Raw genomic sequence first — 22,280 nt, forward strand, 5'->3', positions numbered from 1 at the left:
CTCAATACATCCATGGGTTCACTGGGTGCACCTTTGTGGGTTGTTGCAGTAGAAGAGTCAACAGAGTCAGGAAAGTTAGTTATTATAGCGATTATTATAGCCAGTAGAGAGTTTATAGTAGAGAGTTTATTGCAAGTAAGTTTATAGCGAGTAGAAAGTTTATAAAAGACAGTTTATAGTGAGTAGAAAGTTTATAAAAGAGAGTTTATAGCGAGTAGAAAGTTTATAAAAGAGAGTTTATAGTGAGTAGAAAGTTTATAAAAGAGAGTTTATAGCGAGTAGAAAGTTTATAAAAGAGAGTTTATAGCGAGTAGAAAGTTTATAAAAGAGAGTTTATAGCAAGTAGAAAGTTTATAAAAGAGAGTTTATTTTAGTAACTGGATGTAAAAAGGACTTTCAATTCTAAAGAGAAAACATTCCAATTGTTGGTAGTAAATAAGGAAAATTGAGTGTAAATCTGCGTGTGTTTGAGTATTTTATCATTGGCCTGGGGTGCTTTGCTGTGTGGAAGTAGACCAGAGGGTTTTTTGGTGATTTGGTGAAACATTCAGTTTACTTAGTAGAAAGTTGCTCTAGGCTACGTACTCAATATAATCACAGAAATGTGTGTGCAATGTGTTCTTCATTCATTTCCCTCCCAAATTGATGTATTTGTTTACAAACACAACTAAAATCCTAACTTTATTGTTTGTTTGTTTTTTTTGTGGAGAAGGCAATTACATTTTTACTTATGCAAAGTCCCAAATAGGCTGAGTTATTTATGTCATTATTTATTTATCCATGAATTCATACTAAAAATGTATTCATCTTCGACTCAAAGACATTCATGGCTAATATCTGTCAACAGTTTGTGAGCCAATGCTATCCTTAACTTCACCACCAGATGTCCTCAGAGAGCTCTGAAGCTCCGACTACTCAACCTTTTATCAATACGATTAGATTGGAAATCACCAGAAACTGACCTGAAGAGACCAAAGACTAACGTGGTGTTAAAGTACCAAACAGATACTTACAGTTTCTTCACACAGTCCAAAATGTCGACGTAGAACAACTCAGGTGAGTTGTTTCCTGATGAGTCACAGCTCCACCTGACAGGAAGCAGATTTTAACTGTTAACAACCAACGACATGATGAATTATAATGTTACTGATTATTGGTAATGTTGTCATCTGTTATTTTAGAGAGAAATACCAAAATAAAGAACAATCAAACTAACCCAAAGTCTCCAGTTAGTCTTCATCTCTGAGCTGGTGATGACGTCATGGCGCCCTCTAGTGACATCATCAGGAACTACAAGCAGAGCTCCACCAATCATATTCACACATTAAAACATGTTTACAGATTTATTAGTTTACTTTCTATGTTCTTATCTCACACACTCACCACAATTTATACATTACATTACACACACACACACACACACACACACACACACACACACACACACACACACACACACAGACACACACACACACACACAGAGACACACACACACACACAGACACACACACACACACACACACACACACACACACACACACACACACACACACACACTGACACACAGACACACCCCGCTGTAAGCTGGAGGTCTCTCAGACCGCTCTCGTTAATAACAGGCTTTATTTCACCGCTGACGGATCGCTTGTTTAAATATCACAACACATGTCATCATAAGATCAACGGGAACCTGAGGTTAACTGTCTTAACTTGGTTAAACCCACACACACACACACACACACACACACACACACACCACACACACACACACAGTCTCACACACACACACACACACACACACACACACACACACACAGTCTCACACACACACACACACACACACCACACACACACCACACAGTGTCACACACACACACACACACACACACACACACACACACACACACACACACACACACACCACACACACACACACACACACACACGTCACACACACACACACACACACGTCACACACACACACACACACACGCACACACACACACACACACACACACACACAGTCACACACACACACACACACACACACACACAGTCACACACACACACACCACACACACACATACACACACACACACACACACACAGATCACACACACACACACACACACACACACACACACACACACACACACACACACACACACACAACCGCTACACTGTTTACCGCTACACTGTTTACCGCTACACTGTTTACCGCTACACTGTTTCCGCTTACACTGTTTACCGCTTACACTGTTTACACGCTACACTGTTTACCGCTACAACTGTTGCTTACACTGTTTACCGCTTACACTGTTTACCGCTACACTGTTTACCGCTACTGTTTACCGCTACACTGTTTACCGCTCACACTGTTTACCGCTTACATGTTTACCGCTTACACTGTTTACTGCTACCCTGTTTCTGCTACACTGTTTAACCGCTTTACTGTTTACCCGCTTACACTGTTTACCGCTACACTGTTTATCGCTACACTGTTTACCGCTTACCCTGTTTACCGCTTACACTGTTTACTGCTACACTGTTTACCGCTCACACTGTTTACCGCTTACACTGTTTACCGCTACACTGTTTACTGCTTACACTGTTTACTGCTTACACTGTTTACCGCTTACACTGTTTACCGCTTACACTGTTTACCGCTACACTGTTTACTGCTTACACTGTTTACTGCTTACACTGTTTACTGCTTACCCTGTTTACTGCTTACACTGTTTACCGCTACACTGTTTACCGCTCACACTGTTTACCGCTTACACTGTTTACCGCTACACTGTTTACTGCTTACACTGTTTACCGCTACACTGTTTACTGCTCACACTGTTTACCGCTCACACTGTTTACCGCTCACACTGTTTACCGCTTACACTGTTTACCGCTACACTGTTTACTGCTTACACTGTTTACCGCTTACACTGTTTACCGCTTACACTGTTTACCGCTACACTGTTTACCGCTTACACTGTTTACCGCTTACACTGTTTACCGCTACACTGTTTACCGCTCACACTGTTTACCGCTCACACTGTTTACCGCTACACTGTTTACCGCTACACTGTTTACCGCTTACACTGTTTACTGCTTACACTGTTTACCGCTACACTGTTTACCGCTTACACTGTTTACTGCTTACACTGTTTACTACTTACACTGTTTACCGCTTACACTGTTTACCGCTTACACTGTTTACCGCTTACACTGTTTACCGCTACACTGTTTACCGCTACACTGTTTACCGCTTACACTGTTTACCGCTTACACTGTTTACCGCTTACACTGTTTACCGCTACACTGTTTACCGCTTACACTGTTTACCGCTTACACTGTTTACCGCTTACACTGTTTACCGCTACACTGTTTACCGCTACACTGTTTACCGCTTACACTGTTTACCGCTTACACTGTTTACCGCTTACACTGTTTACTGCTACACTGTTTACCGCTTACACTGTTTACCGCTACACTGTTTACCGCTTACACTGTTTACCGCTACACTGTTTACCGCTCACACTGTTTACCGCTACACTGTTTACCGCTCACACTGTTTACCGCTACACTGTTTACCGCTCACACTGTTTACCGCTCACACTGTTTACCGCTCACACTGTTTACCGCTTACACTGTTTACCGCTACACTGTTTACCGCTTACACTGTTTACCGCTCACACTGTTTACCGCTTACACTGTTTACCGCTACACTGTTTACTGCTACACTGTTTACCGCTCACACTGTTTACCGCTCACACTGTTTACCGCTACACTGTTTACCGCTACACTGTTTACCGCTCACACTGTTTACCGCTCACACTGTTTACCGCTCACACTGTTTACCGCTACACTGTTTACCGCTCACACTGTTTACCGCTTACACTGTTTACCGCTTACACTGTTTACCGCTACACTGTTTACCGCTACACTGTTTACCGCTCACACTGTTTACCGCTTACACTGTTTACCGCTACACTGTTTACCGCTCACACTGTTTACCGCTACACTGTTTACCGCTACACTGTTTACCGCTCACACTGTTTACCGCTCACACTGTTTACCGCTACACTGTTTACGCTACACTGTTTACCGCTTACACTGTTTACCGCTTACACTGTTTACCGCTACACTGTTTACCGCTCACACTGTTTACCGCTACACTGTTTACCGCTTACACTGTTTACCGCTTACACTGTTTACCGCTACACTGTTTACCGCTACACTGTTTACCGCTCACACTGTTTACCGCTTACACTGTTTACCGCTCACACTGTTTACCGCTACACTGTTTACCGCTCACACTGTTTACCGCTTACACTGTTTACCGCTACACTGTTTACGCTTACACTGTTTACCGCTCACACTGTTTACCGCTACACTGTTTACCGCTACACTGTTTACGCTTACACTGTTTACCGCTTACACTGTTTACCGCTACACTGTTTACCGCTCACACTGTTTACCGCTACACTGTTTACCGCTTACACTGTTTACCGCTTACACTGTTTACCGCTTACACTGTTTACCGCTACACTGTTTACCGCTCACACTGTTTACCGCTTACACTGTTTACCGCTTACACTGTTTACTGCTACACTGTTTACCGCTTACACTGTTTACCGCTTACACTGTTTACCGCTACACTGTTTACCGCTACACTGTTTACCGCTACACTGTTTACCGCTCACACTGTTTACCGCTACACTGTTTACCGCTTACACTGTTTACCGCTTACACTGTTTACTGCTACACTGTTTACCGCTACACTGTTTACTGCTACACTGTTTACCGCTTACACTGTTTACCGCTTACACTGTTTACCGCTTACACTGTTTACCGCTACACTGTTTACCGCTTACACTGTTTACCGCTCACACTGTTTACCGCTACACTGTTTACTGCTTACACTGTTTACCGCTTACACTGTTTACCGCTTACACTGTTTACCGCTTACACTGTTTACCGCTTACACTGTTTACCGCTTACACTGTTTACCGCTACACTGTTTACCGCTTACACTGTTTACCGCTTACACTGTTTACCGCTTACACTGTTTACCGCTTACACTGTTTACCGCTACACTGTTTACCGCTCACACTGTTTACCGCTTACACTGTTTACCGCTACACTGTTTACTGCTTACACTGTTTACCGCTACACTGTTTACTGCTCACACTGTTTACCGCTTACACTGTTTACCGCTACACTGTTTACCGCTTACACTGTTTACCGCTACACTGTTTACCGCTTACACTGTTTACCGCTTACACTGTTTACCGCTACACTGTTTACGCTACACTGTTTACCGCTACACTGTTTACCGCTTACACTGTTTACCGCTTACACTGTTTACCGCTACACTGTTTACCGCTTACACTGTTTACGCTTACACTGTTTACTGCTTACACTGTTTACTGCTTACACTGTTTACTCCTTACACTGTTTACCGCTTACACTGTTTACCGCTTACACTGTTTACCGCTACACTGTTTACCGCTCACACTGTTTACCGCTCACACTGTTTACCGCTACACTGTTTACTGCTTACACTGTTTACCGCTTACCCTGTTTACCGCTTACACTATTTACCGCTTACACTGTTTACCGCTTACACTGTTTACCGCTTACATTGTTTACCGCTACAGTGTTTACCGCTTACACTGTTTACTGCTTACACTGTTTACTGCTTACCCTGTTTACTGCTTACACTATTTACCGCTACACTGTTTACCGCTCACACTGTTTACCGCTTAAACTGTTTACCGCTACACTGTTTACTGCTTACACTGTTTACCGCTACACTGTTTACCGCTCACACTGTTTACCGCTTACCCTGTTTACCGCTACACTGTTTACTGCTTACCCTGTTTACTGCTACACTGTTTACCGCTTATACTGTTTACCGCTTACACTGTTTACCGCTACACTGTTTACCGCTACACTGTTTACCGCTTACACTATTTACCGCTTACACTGTTTACCGCTTACACTGTTTACCGCTTACACTGTTTACCGCTACAGTGTTTACCGCTTACACTGTTTACCGCTTACACTGTTTACCGCTTACCCTGTTTACTGCTTACACTATTTACCGCTACACTGTTTACCGCTCACACTGTTTACCGCTTACACTGTTTACCGCTACACTGTTTACTGCTTACACCGTTTACCGCTACACTGTTTACCGCTCACACTGTTTACCGCTTACACTGTTTACCGCTCACACTGTTTACCGCTCACACTGTTTACCGCTACACTGTTTACCGCTCACACTGTTTACCGCTTACCCTGTTTACCGCTACACTGTTTACTGCTTACCCTGTTTACTGCTGCACTGTTTACCGCTTATACTGTTTACCGCTTACACTGTTTACCGCTACACTGTTTACCGCTACACTGTTTACCGCTCACACTGTTTACCGCTTACACTGTTTACCGCTACACTGTTTACCGCTCACACTGTTTACTGCTTACACTGTTTACCGCTTATACTGTTTACCGCTTATACTGTTTACCGCTACACTGTTTACCGCTACACTGTTTACCGCTCACACTGTTTACCGCTCACACTGTTTACCGCTTACACTGTTTACCGCTTACCCTGTTTACTGCTTACACTGTTTAATGCTACACTGTTTACTGCTTACACTGTTTACTGCTTACACTGTTTACCGCTTACACTGTTTAATGCTACACTGTTTACTGCTTACACTGTTTATTGCTCACACTGTTTACTGCTTACACTGTTTACTGCTTACCCTGTTTACTGCTACACTGTTTACCGCTCACACTGTTTACCGCTACACTGTTTACTGCTTACACTGTTTACCGCTACACTGTTTACCGCTCACACTGTTTACCGCTCACACTGTTTACCGCTTACACTGTTTACTGCTACACTGTTTACCGCTTATAATGTTTAGCGCTTACACTGTTTACCGCTACACTGTTTACCGCTCACACTGTTTACCGCTACACTGTTTACCGCTCACACTGTTTAGCGCTTACACTGTTTACCGCTCACACTGTTTACCGCTACACTGTTTACCGCTCACACTGTTTAGCGCTTACACTGTTTACCGCTCACACTGTTTACCGCTCACACTGTTTACCGCTCACACTGTTTACCGCTACACTGTTTACTGCTTACACTGTTTACCGCTTACACTGTTTAAAGCTACACTGTTTACCGCTCACACTGTTTACCGCTCACACTGTTTACCGCTACACTGTTTACTGCTTACACTGTTTACCGCTTACACTGTTTAAAGCTACACTGTTTACCGCTCACACTGTTTACCGCTTACACTGTTTACCGCTTACACTGTTTACTGCTACACTGTTTACCGCTTACACTGTTTACCGCTACACTGTTTACCGCTCACACTGTTTACCGCTTACACTGTTTACCGCTTACACTGTTTACTGCTTACCCTGTTTACTGCTACACTGTTTACCGCTTATACTGTTTACCGCTTACACTGTTTACCGCTACACTGTTTACCGCTACACTGTTTACCGCTCACACTGTTTACCGCTCACACTGTTTACCGCTTACACTGTTTACCGCTCACACTGTTTACCGCTACACTGTTTAATGCTACACTGTTTACTGCTTACACAGTTTACTGCTTACACTGTTTACCTCTTACACTGTTTACTGCTTACACTGTTTACCGCTACACTGTTTACCGCTCACACTGTTTACCGCTCACACTGTTTACCGCTCACACTGTTTACCGCTACACTGTTTATTGCTTACACTGTTTACCGCTTACCCTGTTTACCGCTTACACTGTTTAAAGCTACACTGTTTACCGCTCACACTGTTTACCGCTTACACTGTTTACCGCTTACACTGTTTACTGCTACACTGTTTACCGCTTATAATGATTAGCGCTTACACTGTTTACCGCTACACTGTTTACCGCTACACTGTTTACCGCTCACACTGTTTACCGCTACACTGTTTACCGCTACACTGTTTACCGCTCAAACTGTGTAGCGCTTACACTGTTTACCGCTACACTGTTTACCGCTCACACTGTTTAGCGCTTACACTGTTTACCGCTACACTGTTTACCGCTCACACTGTTTACCGCTTACACTGTTTACCGCTTACACTGTTTACCGCTTACACTGTTTACTGCTACACTGTTTACCGCTCACACTGTTTAGCGCTTACACTGTTTACCGCTCACACTGTTTACCGCTCACACTGTTTACCGCTCACACTGTTTACCGCTACACTTTTTACCGCTTACACTGTTTACCGCTTACACTGTTTAAAGCTACACTGTTTACCGCTCACACTGTTTACCGCTTACACTGTTTACCGCTTACACTGTTTACTGCTACACTGTTTACCGCTTACACTGTTTACCGCTACACTGTTTACCGCTCACACTGTTTACCGCTTACACTGTTTACCGCTTACACTGTTTACTGCTTACCCTGTTTACTGCTACACTGTTTACCGCTTATACTGTTTACCGCTTACACTGTTTACCGCTACACTGTTTACCGCTACACTGTTTACCGCTCACACTGTTTACCGCTACACTGTTTACCGCTCACACTGTTTACCGCTCACACTGTTTACCGCTTACACTGTTTACTGCTTACCCTGTTTACTGCTTACACTGTTTAATGCTACACTGTTTACTGCTTACACTGTTTACCGCTTACACTGTTTACCGCTTACACTGTTTACCGCTTACCCTGTTTACTGCTTACACTGTTTACTGCTTACAGTGTTTACTGCTTACCCTGTTTACTGCTACACTGTTTACCGCTCACACTGTTTACCGCTACACTGTTTACTGCTTACACTGTTTACCGCTACACTGTTTACCGCTCACACTGTTTACCGCTCACACTGTTTACCGCTACACTGTTTACTGCTTACACTGTTTACCGCTTACCCTGTTTACCGCTTACACTGTTTAAAGCTACACTGTTTACCGCTCACACTGTTTACCGCTTACACTGTTTACCGCTTACACTGTTTACTGCTACACTGTTTACCGCTTATAATGTTTAGCGCTTACACTGTTTACCGCTACAGTGTTTACCGCTTACACTTTTTACTGCTTACACTGTTTACTGCTTACCCTGTTTACTGCTTACACTATTTACCGCTACACTGTTTACCGCTCACACTGTTTACTGCTTACACTGTTTACCGCTACACTGTTTACTGCTTACACTGTTTACCGCTACACTGTTTACCGCTCACACTGTTTACCGCTTACACTGTTTACCGCTCACACTGTTTACCGCTCACACTGTTTACCGCTCACACTGTTTACCGCTACACTGTTTACCGCTCACACTGTTTACCGCTTACCCTGTTTACCGCTACACTGTTTAAAGCTACACTGTTTACCACTCACACTGTTTACCGCTTACACTGTTTACCGCTCACACTGTTTACCGCTCACACTGTTTACCGCTCACACTGTTTACCGCTTACCCTATTTACCGCTACACTGTTTAAAGTTACACTGTTTAAAGCTACACTGTTTACCACTCACACTGTTTACCGCTTACACTGTTTACTGCTTACCCTGTTTACTGCTACACTGTTTACCGCTCACACTGTTTACCGCTACACTGTTTACTGCTTACACTGTTTACCGCTACACTGTTTACTGCTTACACTGTTTACCGCTTACCCTGTTTACCGCTTACACTGTTTAAAGCTACACTGTTTACCGCTCACACTGTTTACCGCTTACACTGTTTACCGCTTACACTGTTTAGCGCTTACACTGTTTACCGCTCACACTGTTTACCGCTACACTGTTTACCGCTCACACTGTTTAGCACTTACACTGTTTACCGCTCACACTGTTTACCGCTCACACTGTTTACCGCTCACACTGTTTACCGCTGCACTGTTTACTGCTTACACTGTTTACCACTTACACTGTTTAAAGCTACACTGTTTACCGCTCACACTGTTTACCGCTACACTGTTTACTGCTTACACTGTTTACCGCTTACACTGTTTAAAGCTACACTGTTTACCGCTCACACTGTTTACCGCTTACACTGTTTACCGCTTACACTGTTTACTGCTACACTGTTTACCGCTTACACTGTTTACCGCTACACTGTTTACCGCTCACACTGTTTACCGCTTACCCTGTTTACCGCTACACTGTTTAAAGCTACACTGTTTACCACTCACACTGTTTACCGCTTACACTGTTTACCGCTCACACTGTTTACCGCTCACACTGTTTACCGCTACACTGTTTACCGCTTACCCTGTTTACCGCTACACTGTTTAAAGTTACACTGTTTAAAGCTACACTGTTTACCACTCACACTGTTTACCGCTTACACTGTTTACTGCTTACCCTGTTTACTGCTACACTGTTTACCGCTCACACTGTTTACCGCTACACTGTTTACTGCTTACACTGTTTACCGCTACACTGTTTACTGCTTACACTGTTTACCGCTTACCCTGTTTACCGCTTACACTGTTTAAAGCTACACTGTTTACCGCTCACACTGTTTACCGCTTACACTGTTTACCGCTTACACTGTTTAGCGCTTACACTGTTTACCGCTCACACTGTTTACCGCTACACTGTTTACCGCTCACACTGTTTAGCGCTTACACTGTTTACCGCTCACACTGTTTACCGCTTACACTGTTTAATGCTACACTGTTTACTGCTTACACTGTTTATTGCTCACACTGTTTACTGCTTACACTGTTTACTGCTTACCCTGTTTACTGCTACACTGTTTACCGCTCACACTGTTTACCGCTACACTGTTTACTGCTTACACTGTTTACCGCTACACTGTTTACCGCTCACACTGTTTACCGCTCACACTGTTTACCGCTTACACTGTTTACTGCTACACTGTTTACCGCTTATAATGTTTAGCGCTTACACTGTTTACCGCTACACTGTTTACCGCTCACACTGTTTACCGCTTACACTGTTTACCGCTCACACTGTTTACCGCTACACTGTTTACCGCTCACACTGTTTAGCGCTTACACTGTTTACCGCTCACACTGTTTACCGCTCACACTGTTTACCGCTCACACTGTTTACCGCTACACTGTTTACTGCTTACACTGTTTACCGCTTACACTGTTTAAAGCTACACTGTTTACCGCTCACACTGTTTACCGCTCACACTGTTTACCGCTACACTGTTTACTGCTTACACTGTTTACCGCTTACACTGTTTACCGCTACACTGTTTACCGCTCACACTGTTTACCGCTTACACTGTTTACCGCTTACACTGTTTACTGCTACACTGTTTACCGCTTACACTGTTTACCGCTACACTGTTTACCGCTCACACTGTTTACCGCTTACACTGTTTACCGCTTACACTGTTTACTGCTTACCCTGTTTACTGCTACACTGTTTACCGCTTATACTGTTTACCGCTTACACTGTTTACCGCTACACTGTTTACCGCTACACTGTTTACCGCTCACACTGTTTACCGCTCACACTGTTTACCGCTTACACTGTTTACCGCTTACCCTGTTTACTGCTTACACTGTTTAATGCTACACTGTTTACTGCTTACACAGTTTACTGCTTACACTGTTTACCTCTTACACTGTTTACTGCTTACACTGTTTACCGCTACACTGTTTACCGCTCACACTGTTTACCGCTCACACTGTTTACCGCTCACACTGTTTACCGCTACACTGTTTATTGCTTACACTGTTTACCGCTTACCCTGTTTACCGCTTACACTGTTTAAAGCTACACTGTTTACCGCTCACACTGTTTACCGCTTACACTGTTTACCGCTTACACTGTTTACTGCTACACTGTTTACCGCTTATAATGATTAGCGCTTACACTGTTTACCGCTACACTGTTTACCGCTACACTGTTTACCGCTCACACTGTTTACCGCTACACTGTTTACCGCTACACTGTTTACCGCTCAAACTGTGTAGCGCTTACACTGTTTACCGCTACACTGTTTACCGCTCACACTGTTTAGCGCTTACACTGTTTACCGCTACACTGTTTACCGCTCACACTGTTTACCGCTCACACTGTTTAGCGCTTACACTGTTTACCGCTCACACTGTTTACCGCTACACTGTTTACCGCTCACACTGTTTAGCGCTTACATTGTTTACCGCTCACACTGTTTACCGCTCACACTGTTTACCGCTCACACTGTTTACTGCTACCCTGTTTACTGCTTACACTGTTTACCGCTTACACTGTTTAAAGCTACACTGTTTACCGCTCACACTGTTTACCGCTCACACTGTTTACCGCTCACACTGTTTACCGCTACACTGTTTACTGCTTACACTGTTTACCGCTTACACTGTTTAAAGCTACACTGTTTACCGCTCACACTGTTTACCGCTTACACTGTTTACCGCTTACACTGTTTACTGCTACACTGTTTACCGCTTACACTGTTTACCGCTACACTGTTTACCGCTCACACTGTTTACCGCTTACACTGTTTACCGCTTACACTGTTTACTGCTTACCCTGTTTACTGCTACACTGTTTACCGCTTATACTGTTTACCGCTACACTGTTTACCGCTACACTGTTTACCGCTCACACTGTTTACCGCTACACTGTTTACCGCTCACACTGTTTACCGCTCACACTGTTTACCGCTTACACTGTTTACTGCTTACCCTGTTTACTGCTTACACTGTTTAATGCTACACTGTTTACTGCTTACACTGTTTACCGCTTACACTGTTTACCGCTTACACTGTTTACCGCTTACCCTGTTTACCGCTTACACTATTTACCACTTACACTGTTTACCGCTTACACTGTTTACCGCTACAGTGTTTACCGCTTACACTGTTTAATGCTACACTGTTTACTGCTTACACTGTTTACTGCTTACACTGTTTACTGCTTACACTGTTTACCGCTCACACTGTTTACCGCTACACTGTTTACTGCTTACACTGTTTACTGCTTACAGTGTTTACTGCTTACCCTGTTTACTGCTACACTGTTTACCGCTCACACTGTTTACCGCTACACTGTTTACTGCTTACACTGTTTACCGCTACACTGTTTACCGCTCACACTGTTTACCGCTCACACTGTTTACCGCTACACTGTTTACTGCTTACACTGTTTACCGCTTACCCTGTTTACCGCTTACACTGTTTAAAGCTACACTGTTTACCGCTCACACTGTTTACCGCTTACACTGTTTACCGCTTACACTGTTTACTGCTACACTGTTTACCGCTTATAATGTTTAGCGCTTACACTGTTTACCGCTACAGTGTTTACCGCTTACACTGTTTACTGCTTACACTGTTTACTGCTTACCCTGTTTACTGCTTACACTATTTACCGCTACACTGTTTACCGCTCACACTGTTTACTGCTTACACTGTTTACCGCTACACTGTTTACTGCTTACACTGTTTACCGCTACACTGTTTACCGCTCACACTGTTTACCGCTTACACTGTTTACCGCTCACACTGTTTACCGCTCACACTGTTTACCGCTCACACTGTTTACCGCTACACTGTTTACCGCTCACACTGTTTACCGCTTACCCTGTTTACCGCTACACTGTTTAAAGCTACACTGTTTACCACTCACACTGTTTACCGCTTACACTGTTTACCGCTCACACTGTTTACCGCTCACACTGTTTACCGCTCACACTGTTTACCGCTTACCCTGTTTACCGCTACACTGTTTAAAGTTACACTGTTTAAAGCTACACTGTTTACCACTCACACTGTGTACCGCTTACACTGTTTACTGCTTACCCTGTTTACTTCTACACTGTTTACCGCTCACACTGTTTACCGCTACACTGTTTACTGCTTACACTGTTTACCGCTACACTGTTTACTGCTTACACTGTTTACCGCTTACCCTGTTTACCGCTTACACTGTTTAAAGCTACACTGTTTACCGCTCACACTGTTTACCGCTTACACTGTTTACCGCTTACACTGTTTAGCGCTTACACTGTTTACCGCTCACACTGTTTACCGCTACACTGTTTACCGCTCACACTGTTTAGCACTTACACTGTTTACCGCTCACACTGTTTACCGCTCACACTGTTTACCGCTCACACTGTTTACCGCTGCACTGTTTACTGCTTACACTGTTTACCACTTACACTGTTTAAAGCTACACTGTTTACCGCTCACACTGTTTACCGCTACACTGTTTACTGCTTACACTGTTTACCGCTTACACTGTTTAAAGCTACACTGTTTACCGCTCACACTGTTTACCGCTTACACTGTTTACCGCTTACACTGTTTACTGCTACACTGTTTACCGCTTACACTGTTTACCGCTACACTGTTTACCGCTCACACTGTTTACCGCTTACCCTGTTTACCGCTACACTGTTTAAAGCTACACTGTTTACCACTCACACTGTTTACCGCTCACACTGTTTACCGCTCACACTGTTTACCGCTCACACTGTTTACCGCTTACCCTGTTTACCGCTACACTGTTTAAAGTTACACTGTTTAAAGCTACACTGTTTACCACTCACACTGTTTACCGCTTACACTGTTTACTGCTTACCCTGTTTACTGCTACACTGTTTACCGCTCACACTGTTTACCGCTACACTGTTTACTGCTTACACTGTTTACCGCTACACTGTTTACTGCTTACACTGTTTACCGCTTACCCTGTTTACCGCTTACACTGTTTAAAGCTACACTGTTTACCGCTCACACTGTTTACCGCTTACACTGTTTACCGCTTACACTGTTTAGCGCTTACACTGTTTACCGCTCACACTGTTTACCGCTACACTGTTTACCGCTCACACTGTTTAGCGCTTACACTGTTTACCGCTCACACTGTTTACCGCTCACACTGTTTACCGCTGCACTGTTTACTGCTTACACTGTTTACCACTTACACTGTTTAAAGCTACACTGTTTACCGCTCACACTGTTTACCGCTACACTGTTTACTGCTTACACTGTTTACCGCTTACACTGTTTAAAGCTACACTGTTTACCGCTCACACTGTTTACCGCTTACACTGTTTACCGCTTACACTGTTTACTGCTACACTGTTTACCGCTTACACTGTTTACCGCTACACTGTTTACCGCTCACACTGTTTACCGCTCACACTGTTTACCGCTTACACTGTTTACTGCTTACCCTGTTTACTGCTACACTGTTTACCGCTTATACTGTTTACCGCTTACACTGTTTACCGCTACACTGTTTACCGCTACACTGTTTACCGCTCACACTGTTTACCGCTCACACTGTTTACCGCTTACACTGTTTACCGCTTACCCTGTTTACTGCTTACACTGTTTAATGCTACACTGTTTACTGCTTACACAGTTTACTCCTTACACTGTTTACCGCTTACCCTGTTTACCGCTACACTGTTTAAAGTTACACTGTTTAAAGCTACACTGTTTACCACTCACACTGTTTACCGCTTACACTGTTTACTGCTTACCCTGTTTACTGCTACACTGTTTACCGCTCACACTGTTTACCGCTACACTGTTTACTGCTTACACTGTTTACCGCTACACTGTTTACTGCTTACACTGTTTACCGCTTACCCTGTTTACCGCTTACACTGTTTAAAGCTACACTGTTTACCGCTCACACTGTTTACCGCTTACACTGTTTACCGCTTACACTGTTTAGCGCTTACACTGTTTACCGCTCACACTGTTTACCGCTACACTGTTTACCGCTCACACTGTTTAGCGCTTACACTGTTTACCGCTCACACTGTTTACCGCTCACACTGTTTACCGCTCACACTGTTTACCGCTGCACTGTTTACTGCTTACACTGTTTACCACTTACACTGTTTAAAGCTACACTGTTTACCGCTCACACTGTTTACCGCTACACTGTTTACTGCTTACACTGTTTACCGCTTACACTGTTTAAAGCTACACTGTTTACCGCTCACACTGTTTACCGCTTACACTGTTTACCGCTTACACTGTTTACTGCTACACTGTTTACCGCTTACACTGTTTACCGCTACACTGTTTACCGCTCACACTGTTTACCGCTCACACTGTTTACCGCTTACACTGTTTACTGCTTACCCTGTTTACTGCTACACTGTTTACCGCTTATACTGTTTACCGCTTACACTGTTTACCGCTACACTGTTTACCGCTACACTGTTTACCGCTCACACTGTTTACCGCTCACACTGTTTACCGCTTACACTGTTTACCGCTTACCCTGTTTACTGCTTACACTGTTTAATGCTACACTGTTTACTGCTTACACTGTTTACTGCTTACACTGTTTAACGCTACACTGTTTACCGCTCACACTGTTTACCGCTCACACTGTTTACCGCTACACTGTTTACCGCTTACACTGTTTACCGCTACACTGTTTACCGCTTACACTGTTTACCGCTTACACTGTTTACCGCTTACACTGTTTACCGCTACACTGTTTACCGCTACACTGTTTACCGCTTACACTGTTTACCGCTTACACTGTTTACTGCTTACACTGTTTACTGCTTACACTGTTTACCGCTACACTGTTTACCGCTACACTGTTTACCGCTCACACTGTTTACCGCTACACTGTTTACCGCTACACTGTTTACCGCTCACTGTTACGCTTACACTGTTTACCGCTACACTGTTTACCGCTCACACTGTTTACCGCTTACACTGTTTACCGCTACACTGTTTACCGCTTACACTGTTTACCGCTCACACTGTTTACCGCTTACACTGTTTACCGCTACACTGTTTACCGCTACACTGTTTACCGCTACACTGTTTACCGCTTACACTGTTTACCGCTACACTGTTTACCGCTCACACTGTTTACCGCTTACACTGTTTACCGCTACACTGTTTACTGCTTACACTGTTTACCGCTTACACTGTTTACCGCTCACACTGTTTACCGCTCACACTGTTTACCGCTCACACTGTTTACCGCTCACACTGTTTACCGCTACACTGTTTACTGCTACACTGTTTACCGCTTACACTGTTTACCGCTACACTGTTTACCGCTCACACTGTTTACCGCTTACACTGTTTACCGCTTACACTGTTTACTGCTTACCCTGTTTACGCTACACTGTTTACACTGTTTACTGCTTACACTGTTTACCGCTTACACTGTTTACCGCTTACACTGTTTACCGCTACAGTGTTTACCGCTTACACTGTTTACTGCTTACACTGTTTACTGCTTACCCTGTTTACTGCTTACACTATTTACCGCTACACTGTTTACCGCTCACACTGTTTACCGCTTACACTGTTTACCGCTACACTGTTTACTGCTTACACTGTTTACCGCTACACTGTTTACCGCTCACACTGTTTACCGCTTACACTGTTTACCGCTACACTGTTTACCGCTACACTGTTTACCGCTACACTGTTTACCGCTACACTGTTTACTGCTCACACTGTTTACCGCTTACACTGTTTACCGCTACACTGTTTACCGCTACACTGTTTACCGCTTACACTGTTTACCGCTTACACTGTTTACCGCTTACACTGTTTACCGCTACACTGTTTAACGCTTACACTGTTTACCGCTACACTGTTTACCGCTCACACTGTTTACCGCTTACACTGTTTACCGCTTACACTGTTTACCGCTTACACTGTTTACCGCTACACTGTTTACCGCTCACACTGTTTACTGCTTACACTGTTTACCGCTACACTGTTTACCGCTCACACTGTTTACCGCTCACACTGTTTACCGCTACACTGTTTACTGCTTACACTGTTTACCGCTACACTGTTTACCGCTCACACTGTTTACCGCTCACACTGTTTACCGCTCACACTGTTTACCGCTCACACTGTTTACCGCTACACTGTTTACTGCTTACACTGTTTACCGCTTACACTGTTTACCGCTACACTGTTTACCGCTCACACTGTTTACCGCTTACACTGTTTACTGCTACACTGTTTACCGCTTATACTGTTTACCGCTTACACTGTTTACCGCTACACTGTTTACCGCTACACTGTTTACCGCTACACTGTTTACCGCTCACACTGTTTACCGCTTACACTGTTTACCGCTTACACTGTTTACTGCTTACACTGTTTACCGCTACACTGTTTACCGCTTACACTGTTTACCGCTTACACTGTTTACCGCTACACTGTTTACCGCTTACACTGTTTACCGCTTACACTGTTTACTGCTTACACTGTTTACCGCTTACACTGTTTACCGCTACACTGTTTACCGCTACACTGTTTACCGCTCACACTGTTTACCGCTACACTGTTTACTGCTTACACTGTTTAAAGCTACACTGTTTACCGCTTACACTGTTTACCGCTTACACTGTTTACCGCTACACTGTTTACTGCTTACACTGTTTAATGCTACACTGTTTACCGCTTACACTGTTTACTGCTTACACTGTTTACCGCTACACTGTTTACCGCTCACACTGTTTACCGCTACACTGTTTACCGCTACACTGTTTACCGCTTACACTGTTTACCGCTACACTGTTTACCGCTCACACTGTTTACCGCTCACACTGTTTACCGCTCACACTGTTTACCGCTTACACTGTTTACCGCTTACACTGTTTACCGCTTACACTGTTTACCGCTTACACTGTTTAACGCTACACTGTTTACCGCTCACACTGTTTACCGCTCACACTGTTTACCGCTCACACTGTTTACCGCTACACTGTTTACTGCTTACACTGTTTACCGCTTACACTGTTTAAACGCTACACTGTTTACCGCTCACACTGTTTACCGCTTACACTGTTTACCGCTACACTGTTTACCGCTCACACTGTTTACCGCTTACACTGTTTACCGCTTACACTGTTTACTGCTTACCCTGTTTACTGCTACACTGTTTACTGCTTATACTGTTTACCGCTTACACTGTTTACCGCTACACTGTTTACCGCTACACTGTTTACCGCTCACACTGTTTACCGCTACACTGTTTACTGCTTACACTGTTTACTGCTTACCCTGTTTACTGCTACACTGTTTACCGCTCACACTGTTTACCGCTACACTGTTTACTGCTTACACTGTTTACCGCTACACTGTTTACCGCTCACACTGTTTACCGCTCACACTGTTTACCGCTACACTGTTTACTGCTACACTGTTTACCGCTTACCCTGTTTACCGCTTACACTGTTTACAGCTACACTGTTTACCGCTCACACTGTTTACCGCTTACACTGTTTACCGCTTACACTGTTTACTGCTACACTGTTTACCGCTTACACTGTTTAGCGCTTACACTGTTTACCGCTACAGTGTTTACCGCTTACACTGTTTACTGCTTACACTGTTTACTGCTTACCCTGTTTACTGCTTACACTGTTTACCGCTACACTGTTTACCGCTCACACTGTTTACTGCTTACACTGTTTACCGCTACACTGTTTACTGCTTACACTGTTTACCGCTACACTGTTTACCGCTACACTGTTTACTGCTTACACTGTTTACCGCTACACTGTTTACCGCTCACACTGTTTACCGCTCACACTGTTTACCGCTACACTGTTTACCGCTCACACTGTTTACCGCTTACCCTGTTTACCGCTACACTGTTTAAAGCTACACTGTTTACCACTCACACTGTTTACCGCTTACACTGTTTACCGCTTACCCTGTTTACCGCTACACTGTTTAAAGTTACACTGTTTAAAGCTACACTGTTTACCACTCACACTGTTTACCGCTTACACTGTTTACTGCTTACACTGTTTACCGCTTACCCTGTTTACCGCTACACTGTTTACCGCTCACACTGTTTACTGCTTACACTATTTACCGCTACACTGTTTACCGCTCACACTGTTTACCGCTTACACTGTTTACCGCTACACTGTTTACTGCTTACACTGTTTACCGCTACACTGTTTACCGCTCACACTGTTTACCGCTCACACTGTTTACCGCTCACACTGTTTACCGCTCACACTGTTTACCGCTACACTGTTTACTGCTTACACTGTTTACCGCTTACACTGTTTAAAGCTACACTGTTTACCACTCACACTGTTTACCGCTTACACTGTTTACTGCTACACTGTTTACCGCTTATACTGTTTACCGCTTACACTGTTTACCGCTACACTGTTTACCGCTACACTGTTTACCGCTACACTGTTTACCGCTACACTGTTTACCGCTCACACTGTTTACCGCTCACACTGTTTACCGCTTACACTGTTTACTGCTCACCCTGTTTACTGCTACACTGTTTACCGCTTATACTGTTTACCGCTCACACTGTTTACCGCTCACAGTGTTTACCGCTTACCCTGTTTACCGCTTACACTGTTTACCGCTTACACTGTTTACCGCTTACACTGTTTACCGCTACACTGTTTACCGCTACACTGTTTACCGCTCACACTGTTTACCGCTCACACTGTTTACCGCTACACTGTTTACTGCTTACACTGTTTACCGCTTACCCTGTTTACCGCTTACACTGTTTAAAGCTACACTGTTTACCGCTTACACTGTTTACCACTTACACTGTTTACCGCTACACTGTTTACTGCTTACACTGTTTACTGCTTACACTGTTTACTGCTTACACTGTTTACTGCTTACACTGTTTACCGCTACACTGTTTACCGCTCACACTGTTTACCGCTTACACTGTTTACCGCTACACTGTTTACTGCTTACACTGTTTACCGCTACACTGTTTACCGCTCACACTGTTTACCGCTCACACTGTTTACCGCTCACACTGTTTACCGCTCACACTGTTCACCGCTTACCCTGTTTACCGCTTACACTGTTTAAAGCTACACTGTTTACCGCTTACACTGTTTACCGCTTACACTGTTTACTGCTACACTGTTTACCGCTTATACTGTTTACCGCTTACACTGTTTACCGCTACACTGTTTACCGCTACACTGTTTACGGCTCACACTGTTTACCGCTTACACTGTTTACCGCTTACACTGTTTACCGCTACACTGTTTACTGCTTACACTGTTTACTGCTTACCCTGTTTACTGCTTACACTCTTTACCGCTTACACTGTTTACCTCTACACTGTTTACTGGCTATATTAGCCCATATGTGCAACCCCTCCCTCCCTCCTTCCCCCAGCATGGCCTGATGTCTAACGTAGAGTTTTTTTTCAACTGCTTACACTCAAAATCTTTTCATGTCACACGATTTTTGAAACCTCTCACTCAAAGTGCAAAATTACACAGCAGATCTCCAAAACCATGAGCTATTTCTCAGCCTTTCACTTAGTTTTCAATTGCATAAAAGACTTTTTTCAAAACACTACACACAATTCTCTACCTAAGACACAAAAATCTAACGGGAAGTGACCTGCTTTCCTTTTCTAAACACAACCAATCAAAATGCTACACTTATTTACCAGGGCACACACACACTCCTCACATGTGCAAACACATTATGTCATAACTGAACACTAGCCAATCACTGCTTTAGTATCGGCCTATACAGAGGTCAAAGTAGTGTTTTAAACAATGGAGGCGAACAATAGACAGAGAGCAAGGGGAGGAGGGAGAGACAGGGGACGACAACGAGGAGGAGGAGGAGGAGGGAGAGACAGTGGACGACAACGAGGAGGAGGAGGAGGAGGAGGAGGAGGAGGAGGAGGAGGGAGAGACAGGGGACGACAACGAGGAGGAGGAGGAGGAGGAGGGAGAGACAGGGGACGACAACGAGGAGGAGGAGGAGGAGGAGGAGGAGGAGGGAGAGACAGGGGACGACAATGAGGAGGAGGAGGAGGAGGAGGAGGAGGAGGGAGAGACAGGGGATGACAACGAGGAGGAGGAGGAGGAGGAGGAGGGAGAGACAGGGGACGACAACGAGGAGGAGGAGGAGGAGGAGGAGGAGGAGGAGGAGGAGGGAGAGACAGGGGACGACAACAAGGAGGAGGAGGAGGAGGAGGAGGGAAGGAGGGAAAGGAGAGCCATCTCTGATGAGATCAGGGCCACACTTACAGTTTTTTCCAATTGCTAACACACTAAAATGACATGCATAGCACAATTATTTAAACTGACACACAGAAAGAGCAAAACCTCTTCTCAAGTCTCCAAAAGTCTAAACAGATGTTCTGCTTCACACACATTTTGCAATTCAAAGTGGCACTTTTTAAATGCACTGAACACGGTTCTCTGCATTTCAATCAGAACAGACTTCATTAGCAAATATGAACATATTTATTGAATCGACAAACATGAAATGGGAATCATATAAT

The 22,280-nt window shown here is 44.1% G+C and overlaps 1 protein-coding gene across 1 annotated transcript in view; it reads right to left on the reverse strand.

Moving 5' to 3' along the window:
• Positions 1-22,280, reverse strand: part of LOC116034886 (NLR family CARD domain-containing protein 3-like) — a 972,843-nt gene that overhangs the window by 647,628 nt on the left and 302,935 nt on the right. The window lies entirely within an intron of this gene.

The sequence above is a fragment of the Sander lucioperca genome, chromosome 5, assembly GCF_008315115.2.
Source record: "Sander lucioperca isolate FBNREF2018 chromosome 5, SLUC_FBN_1.2, whole genome shotgun sequence".
Lineage (NCBI taxonomy): Eukaryota > Metazoa > Chordata > Actinopteri > Perciformes > Percidae > Sander > Sander lucioperca.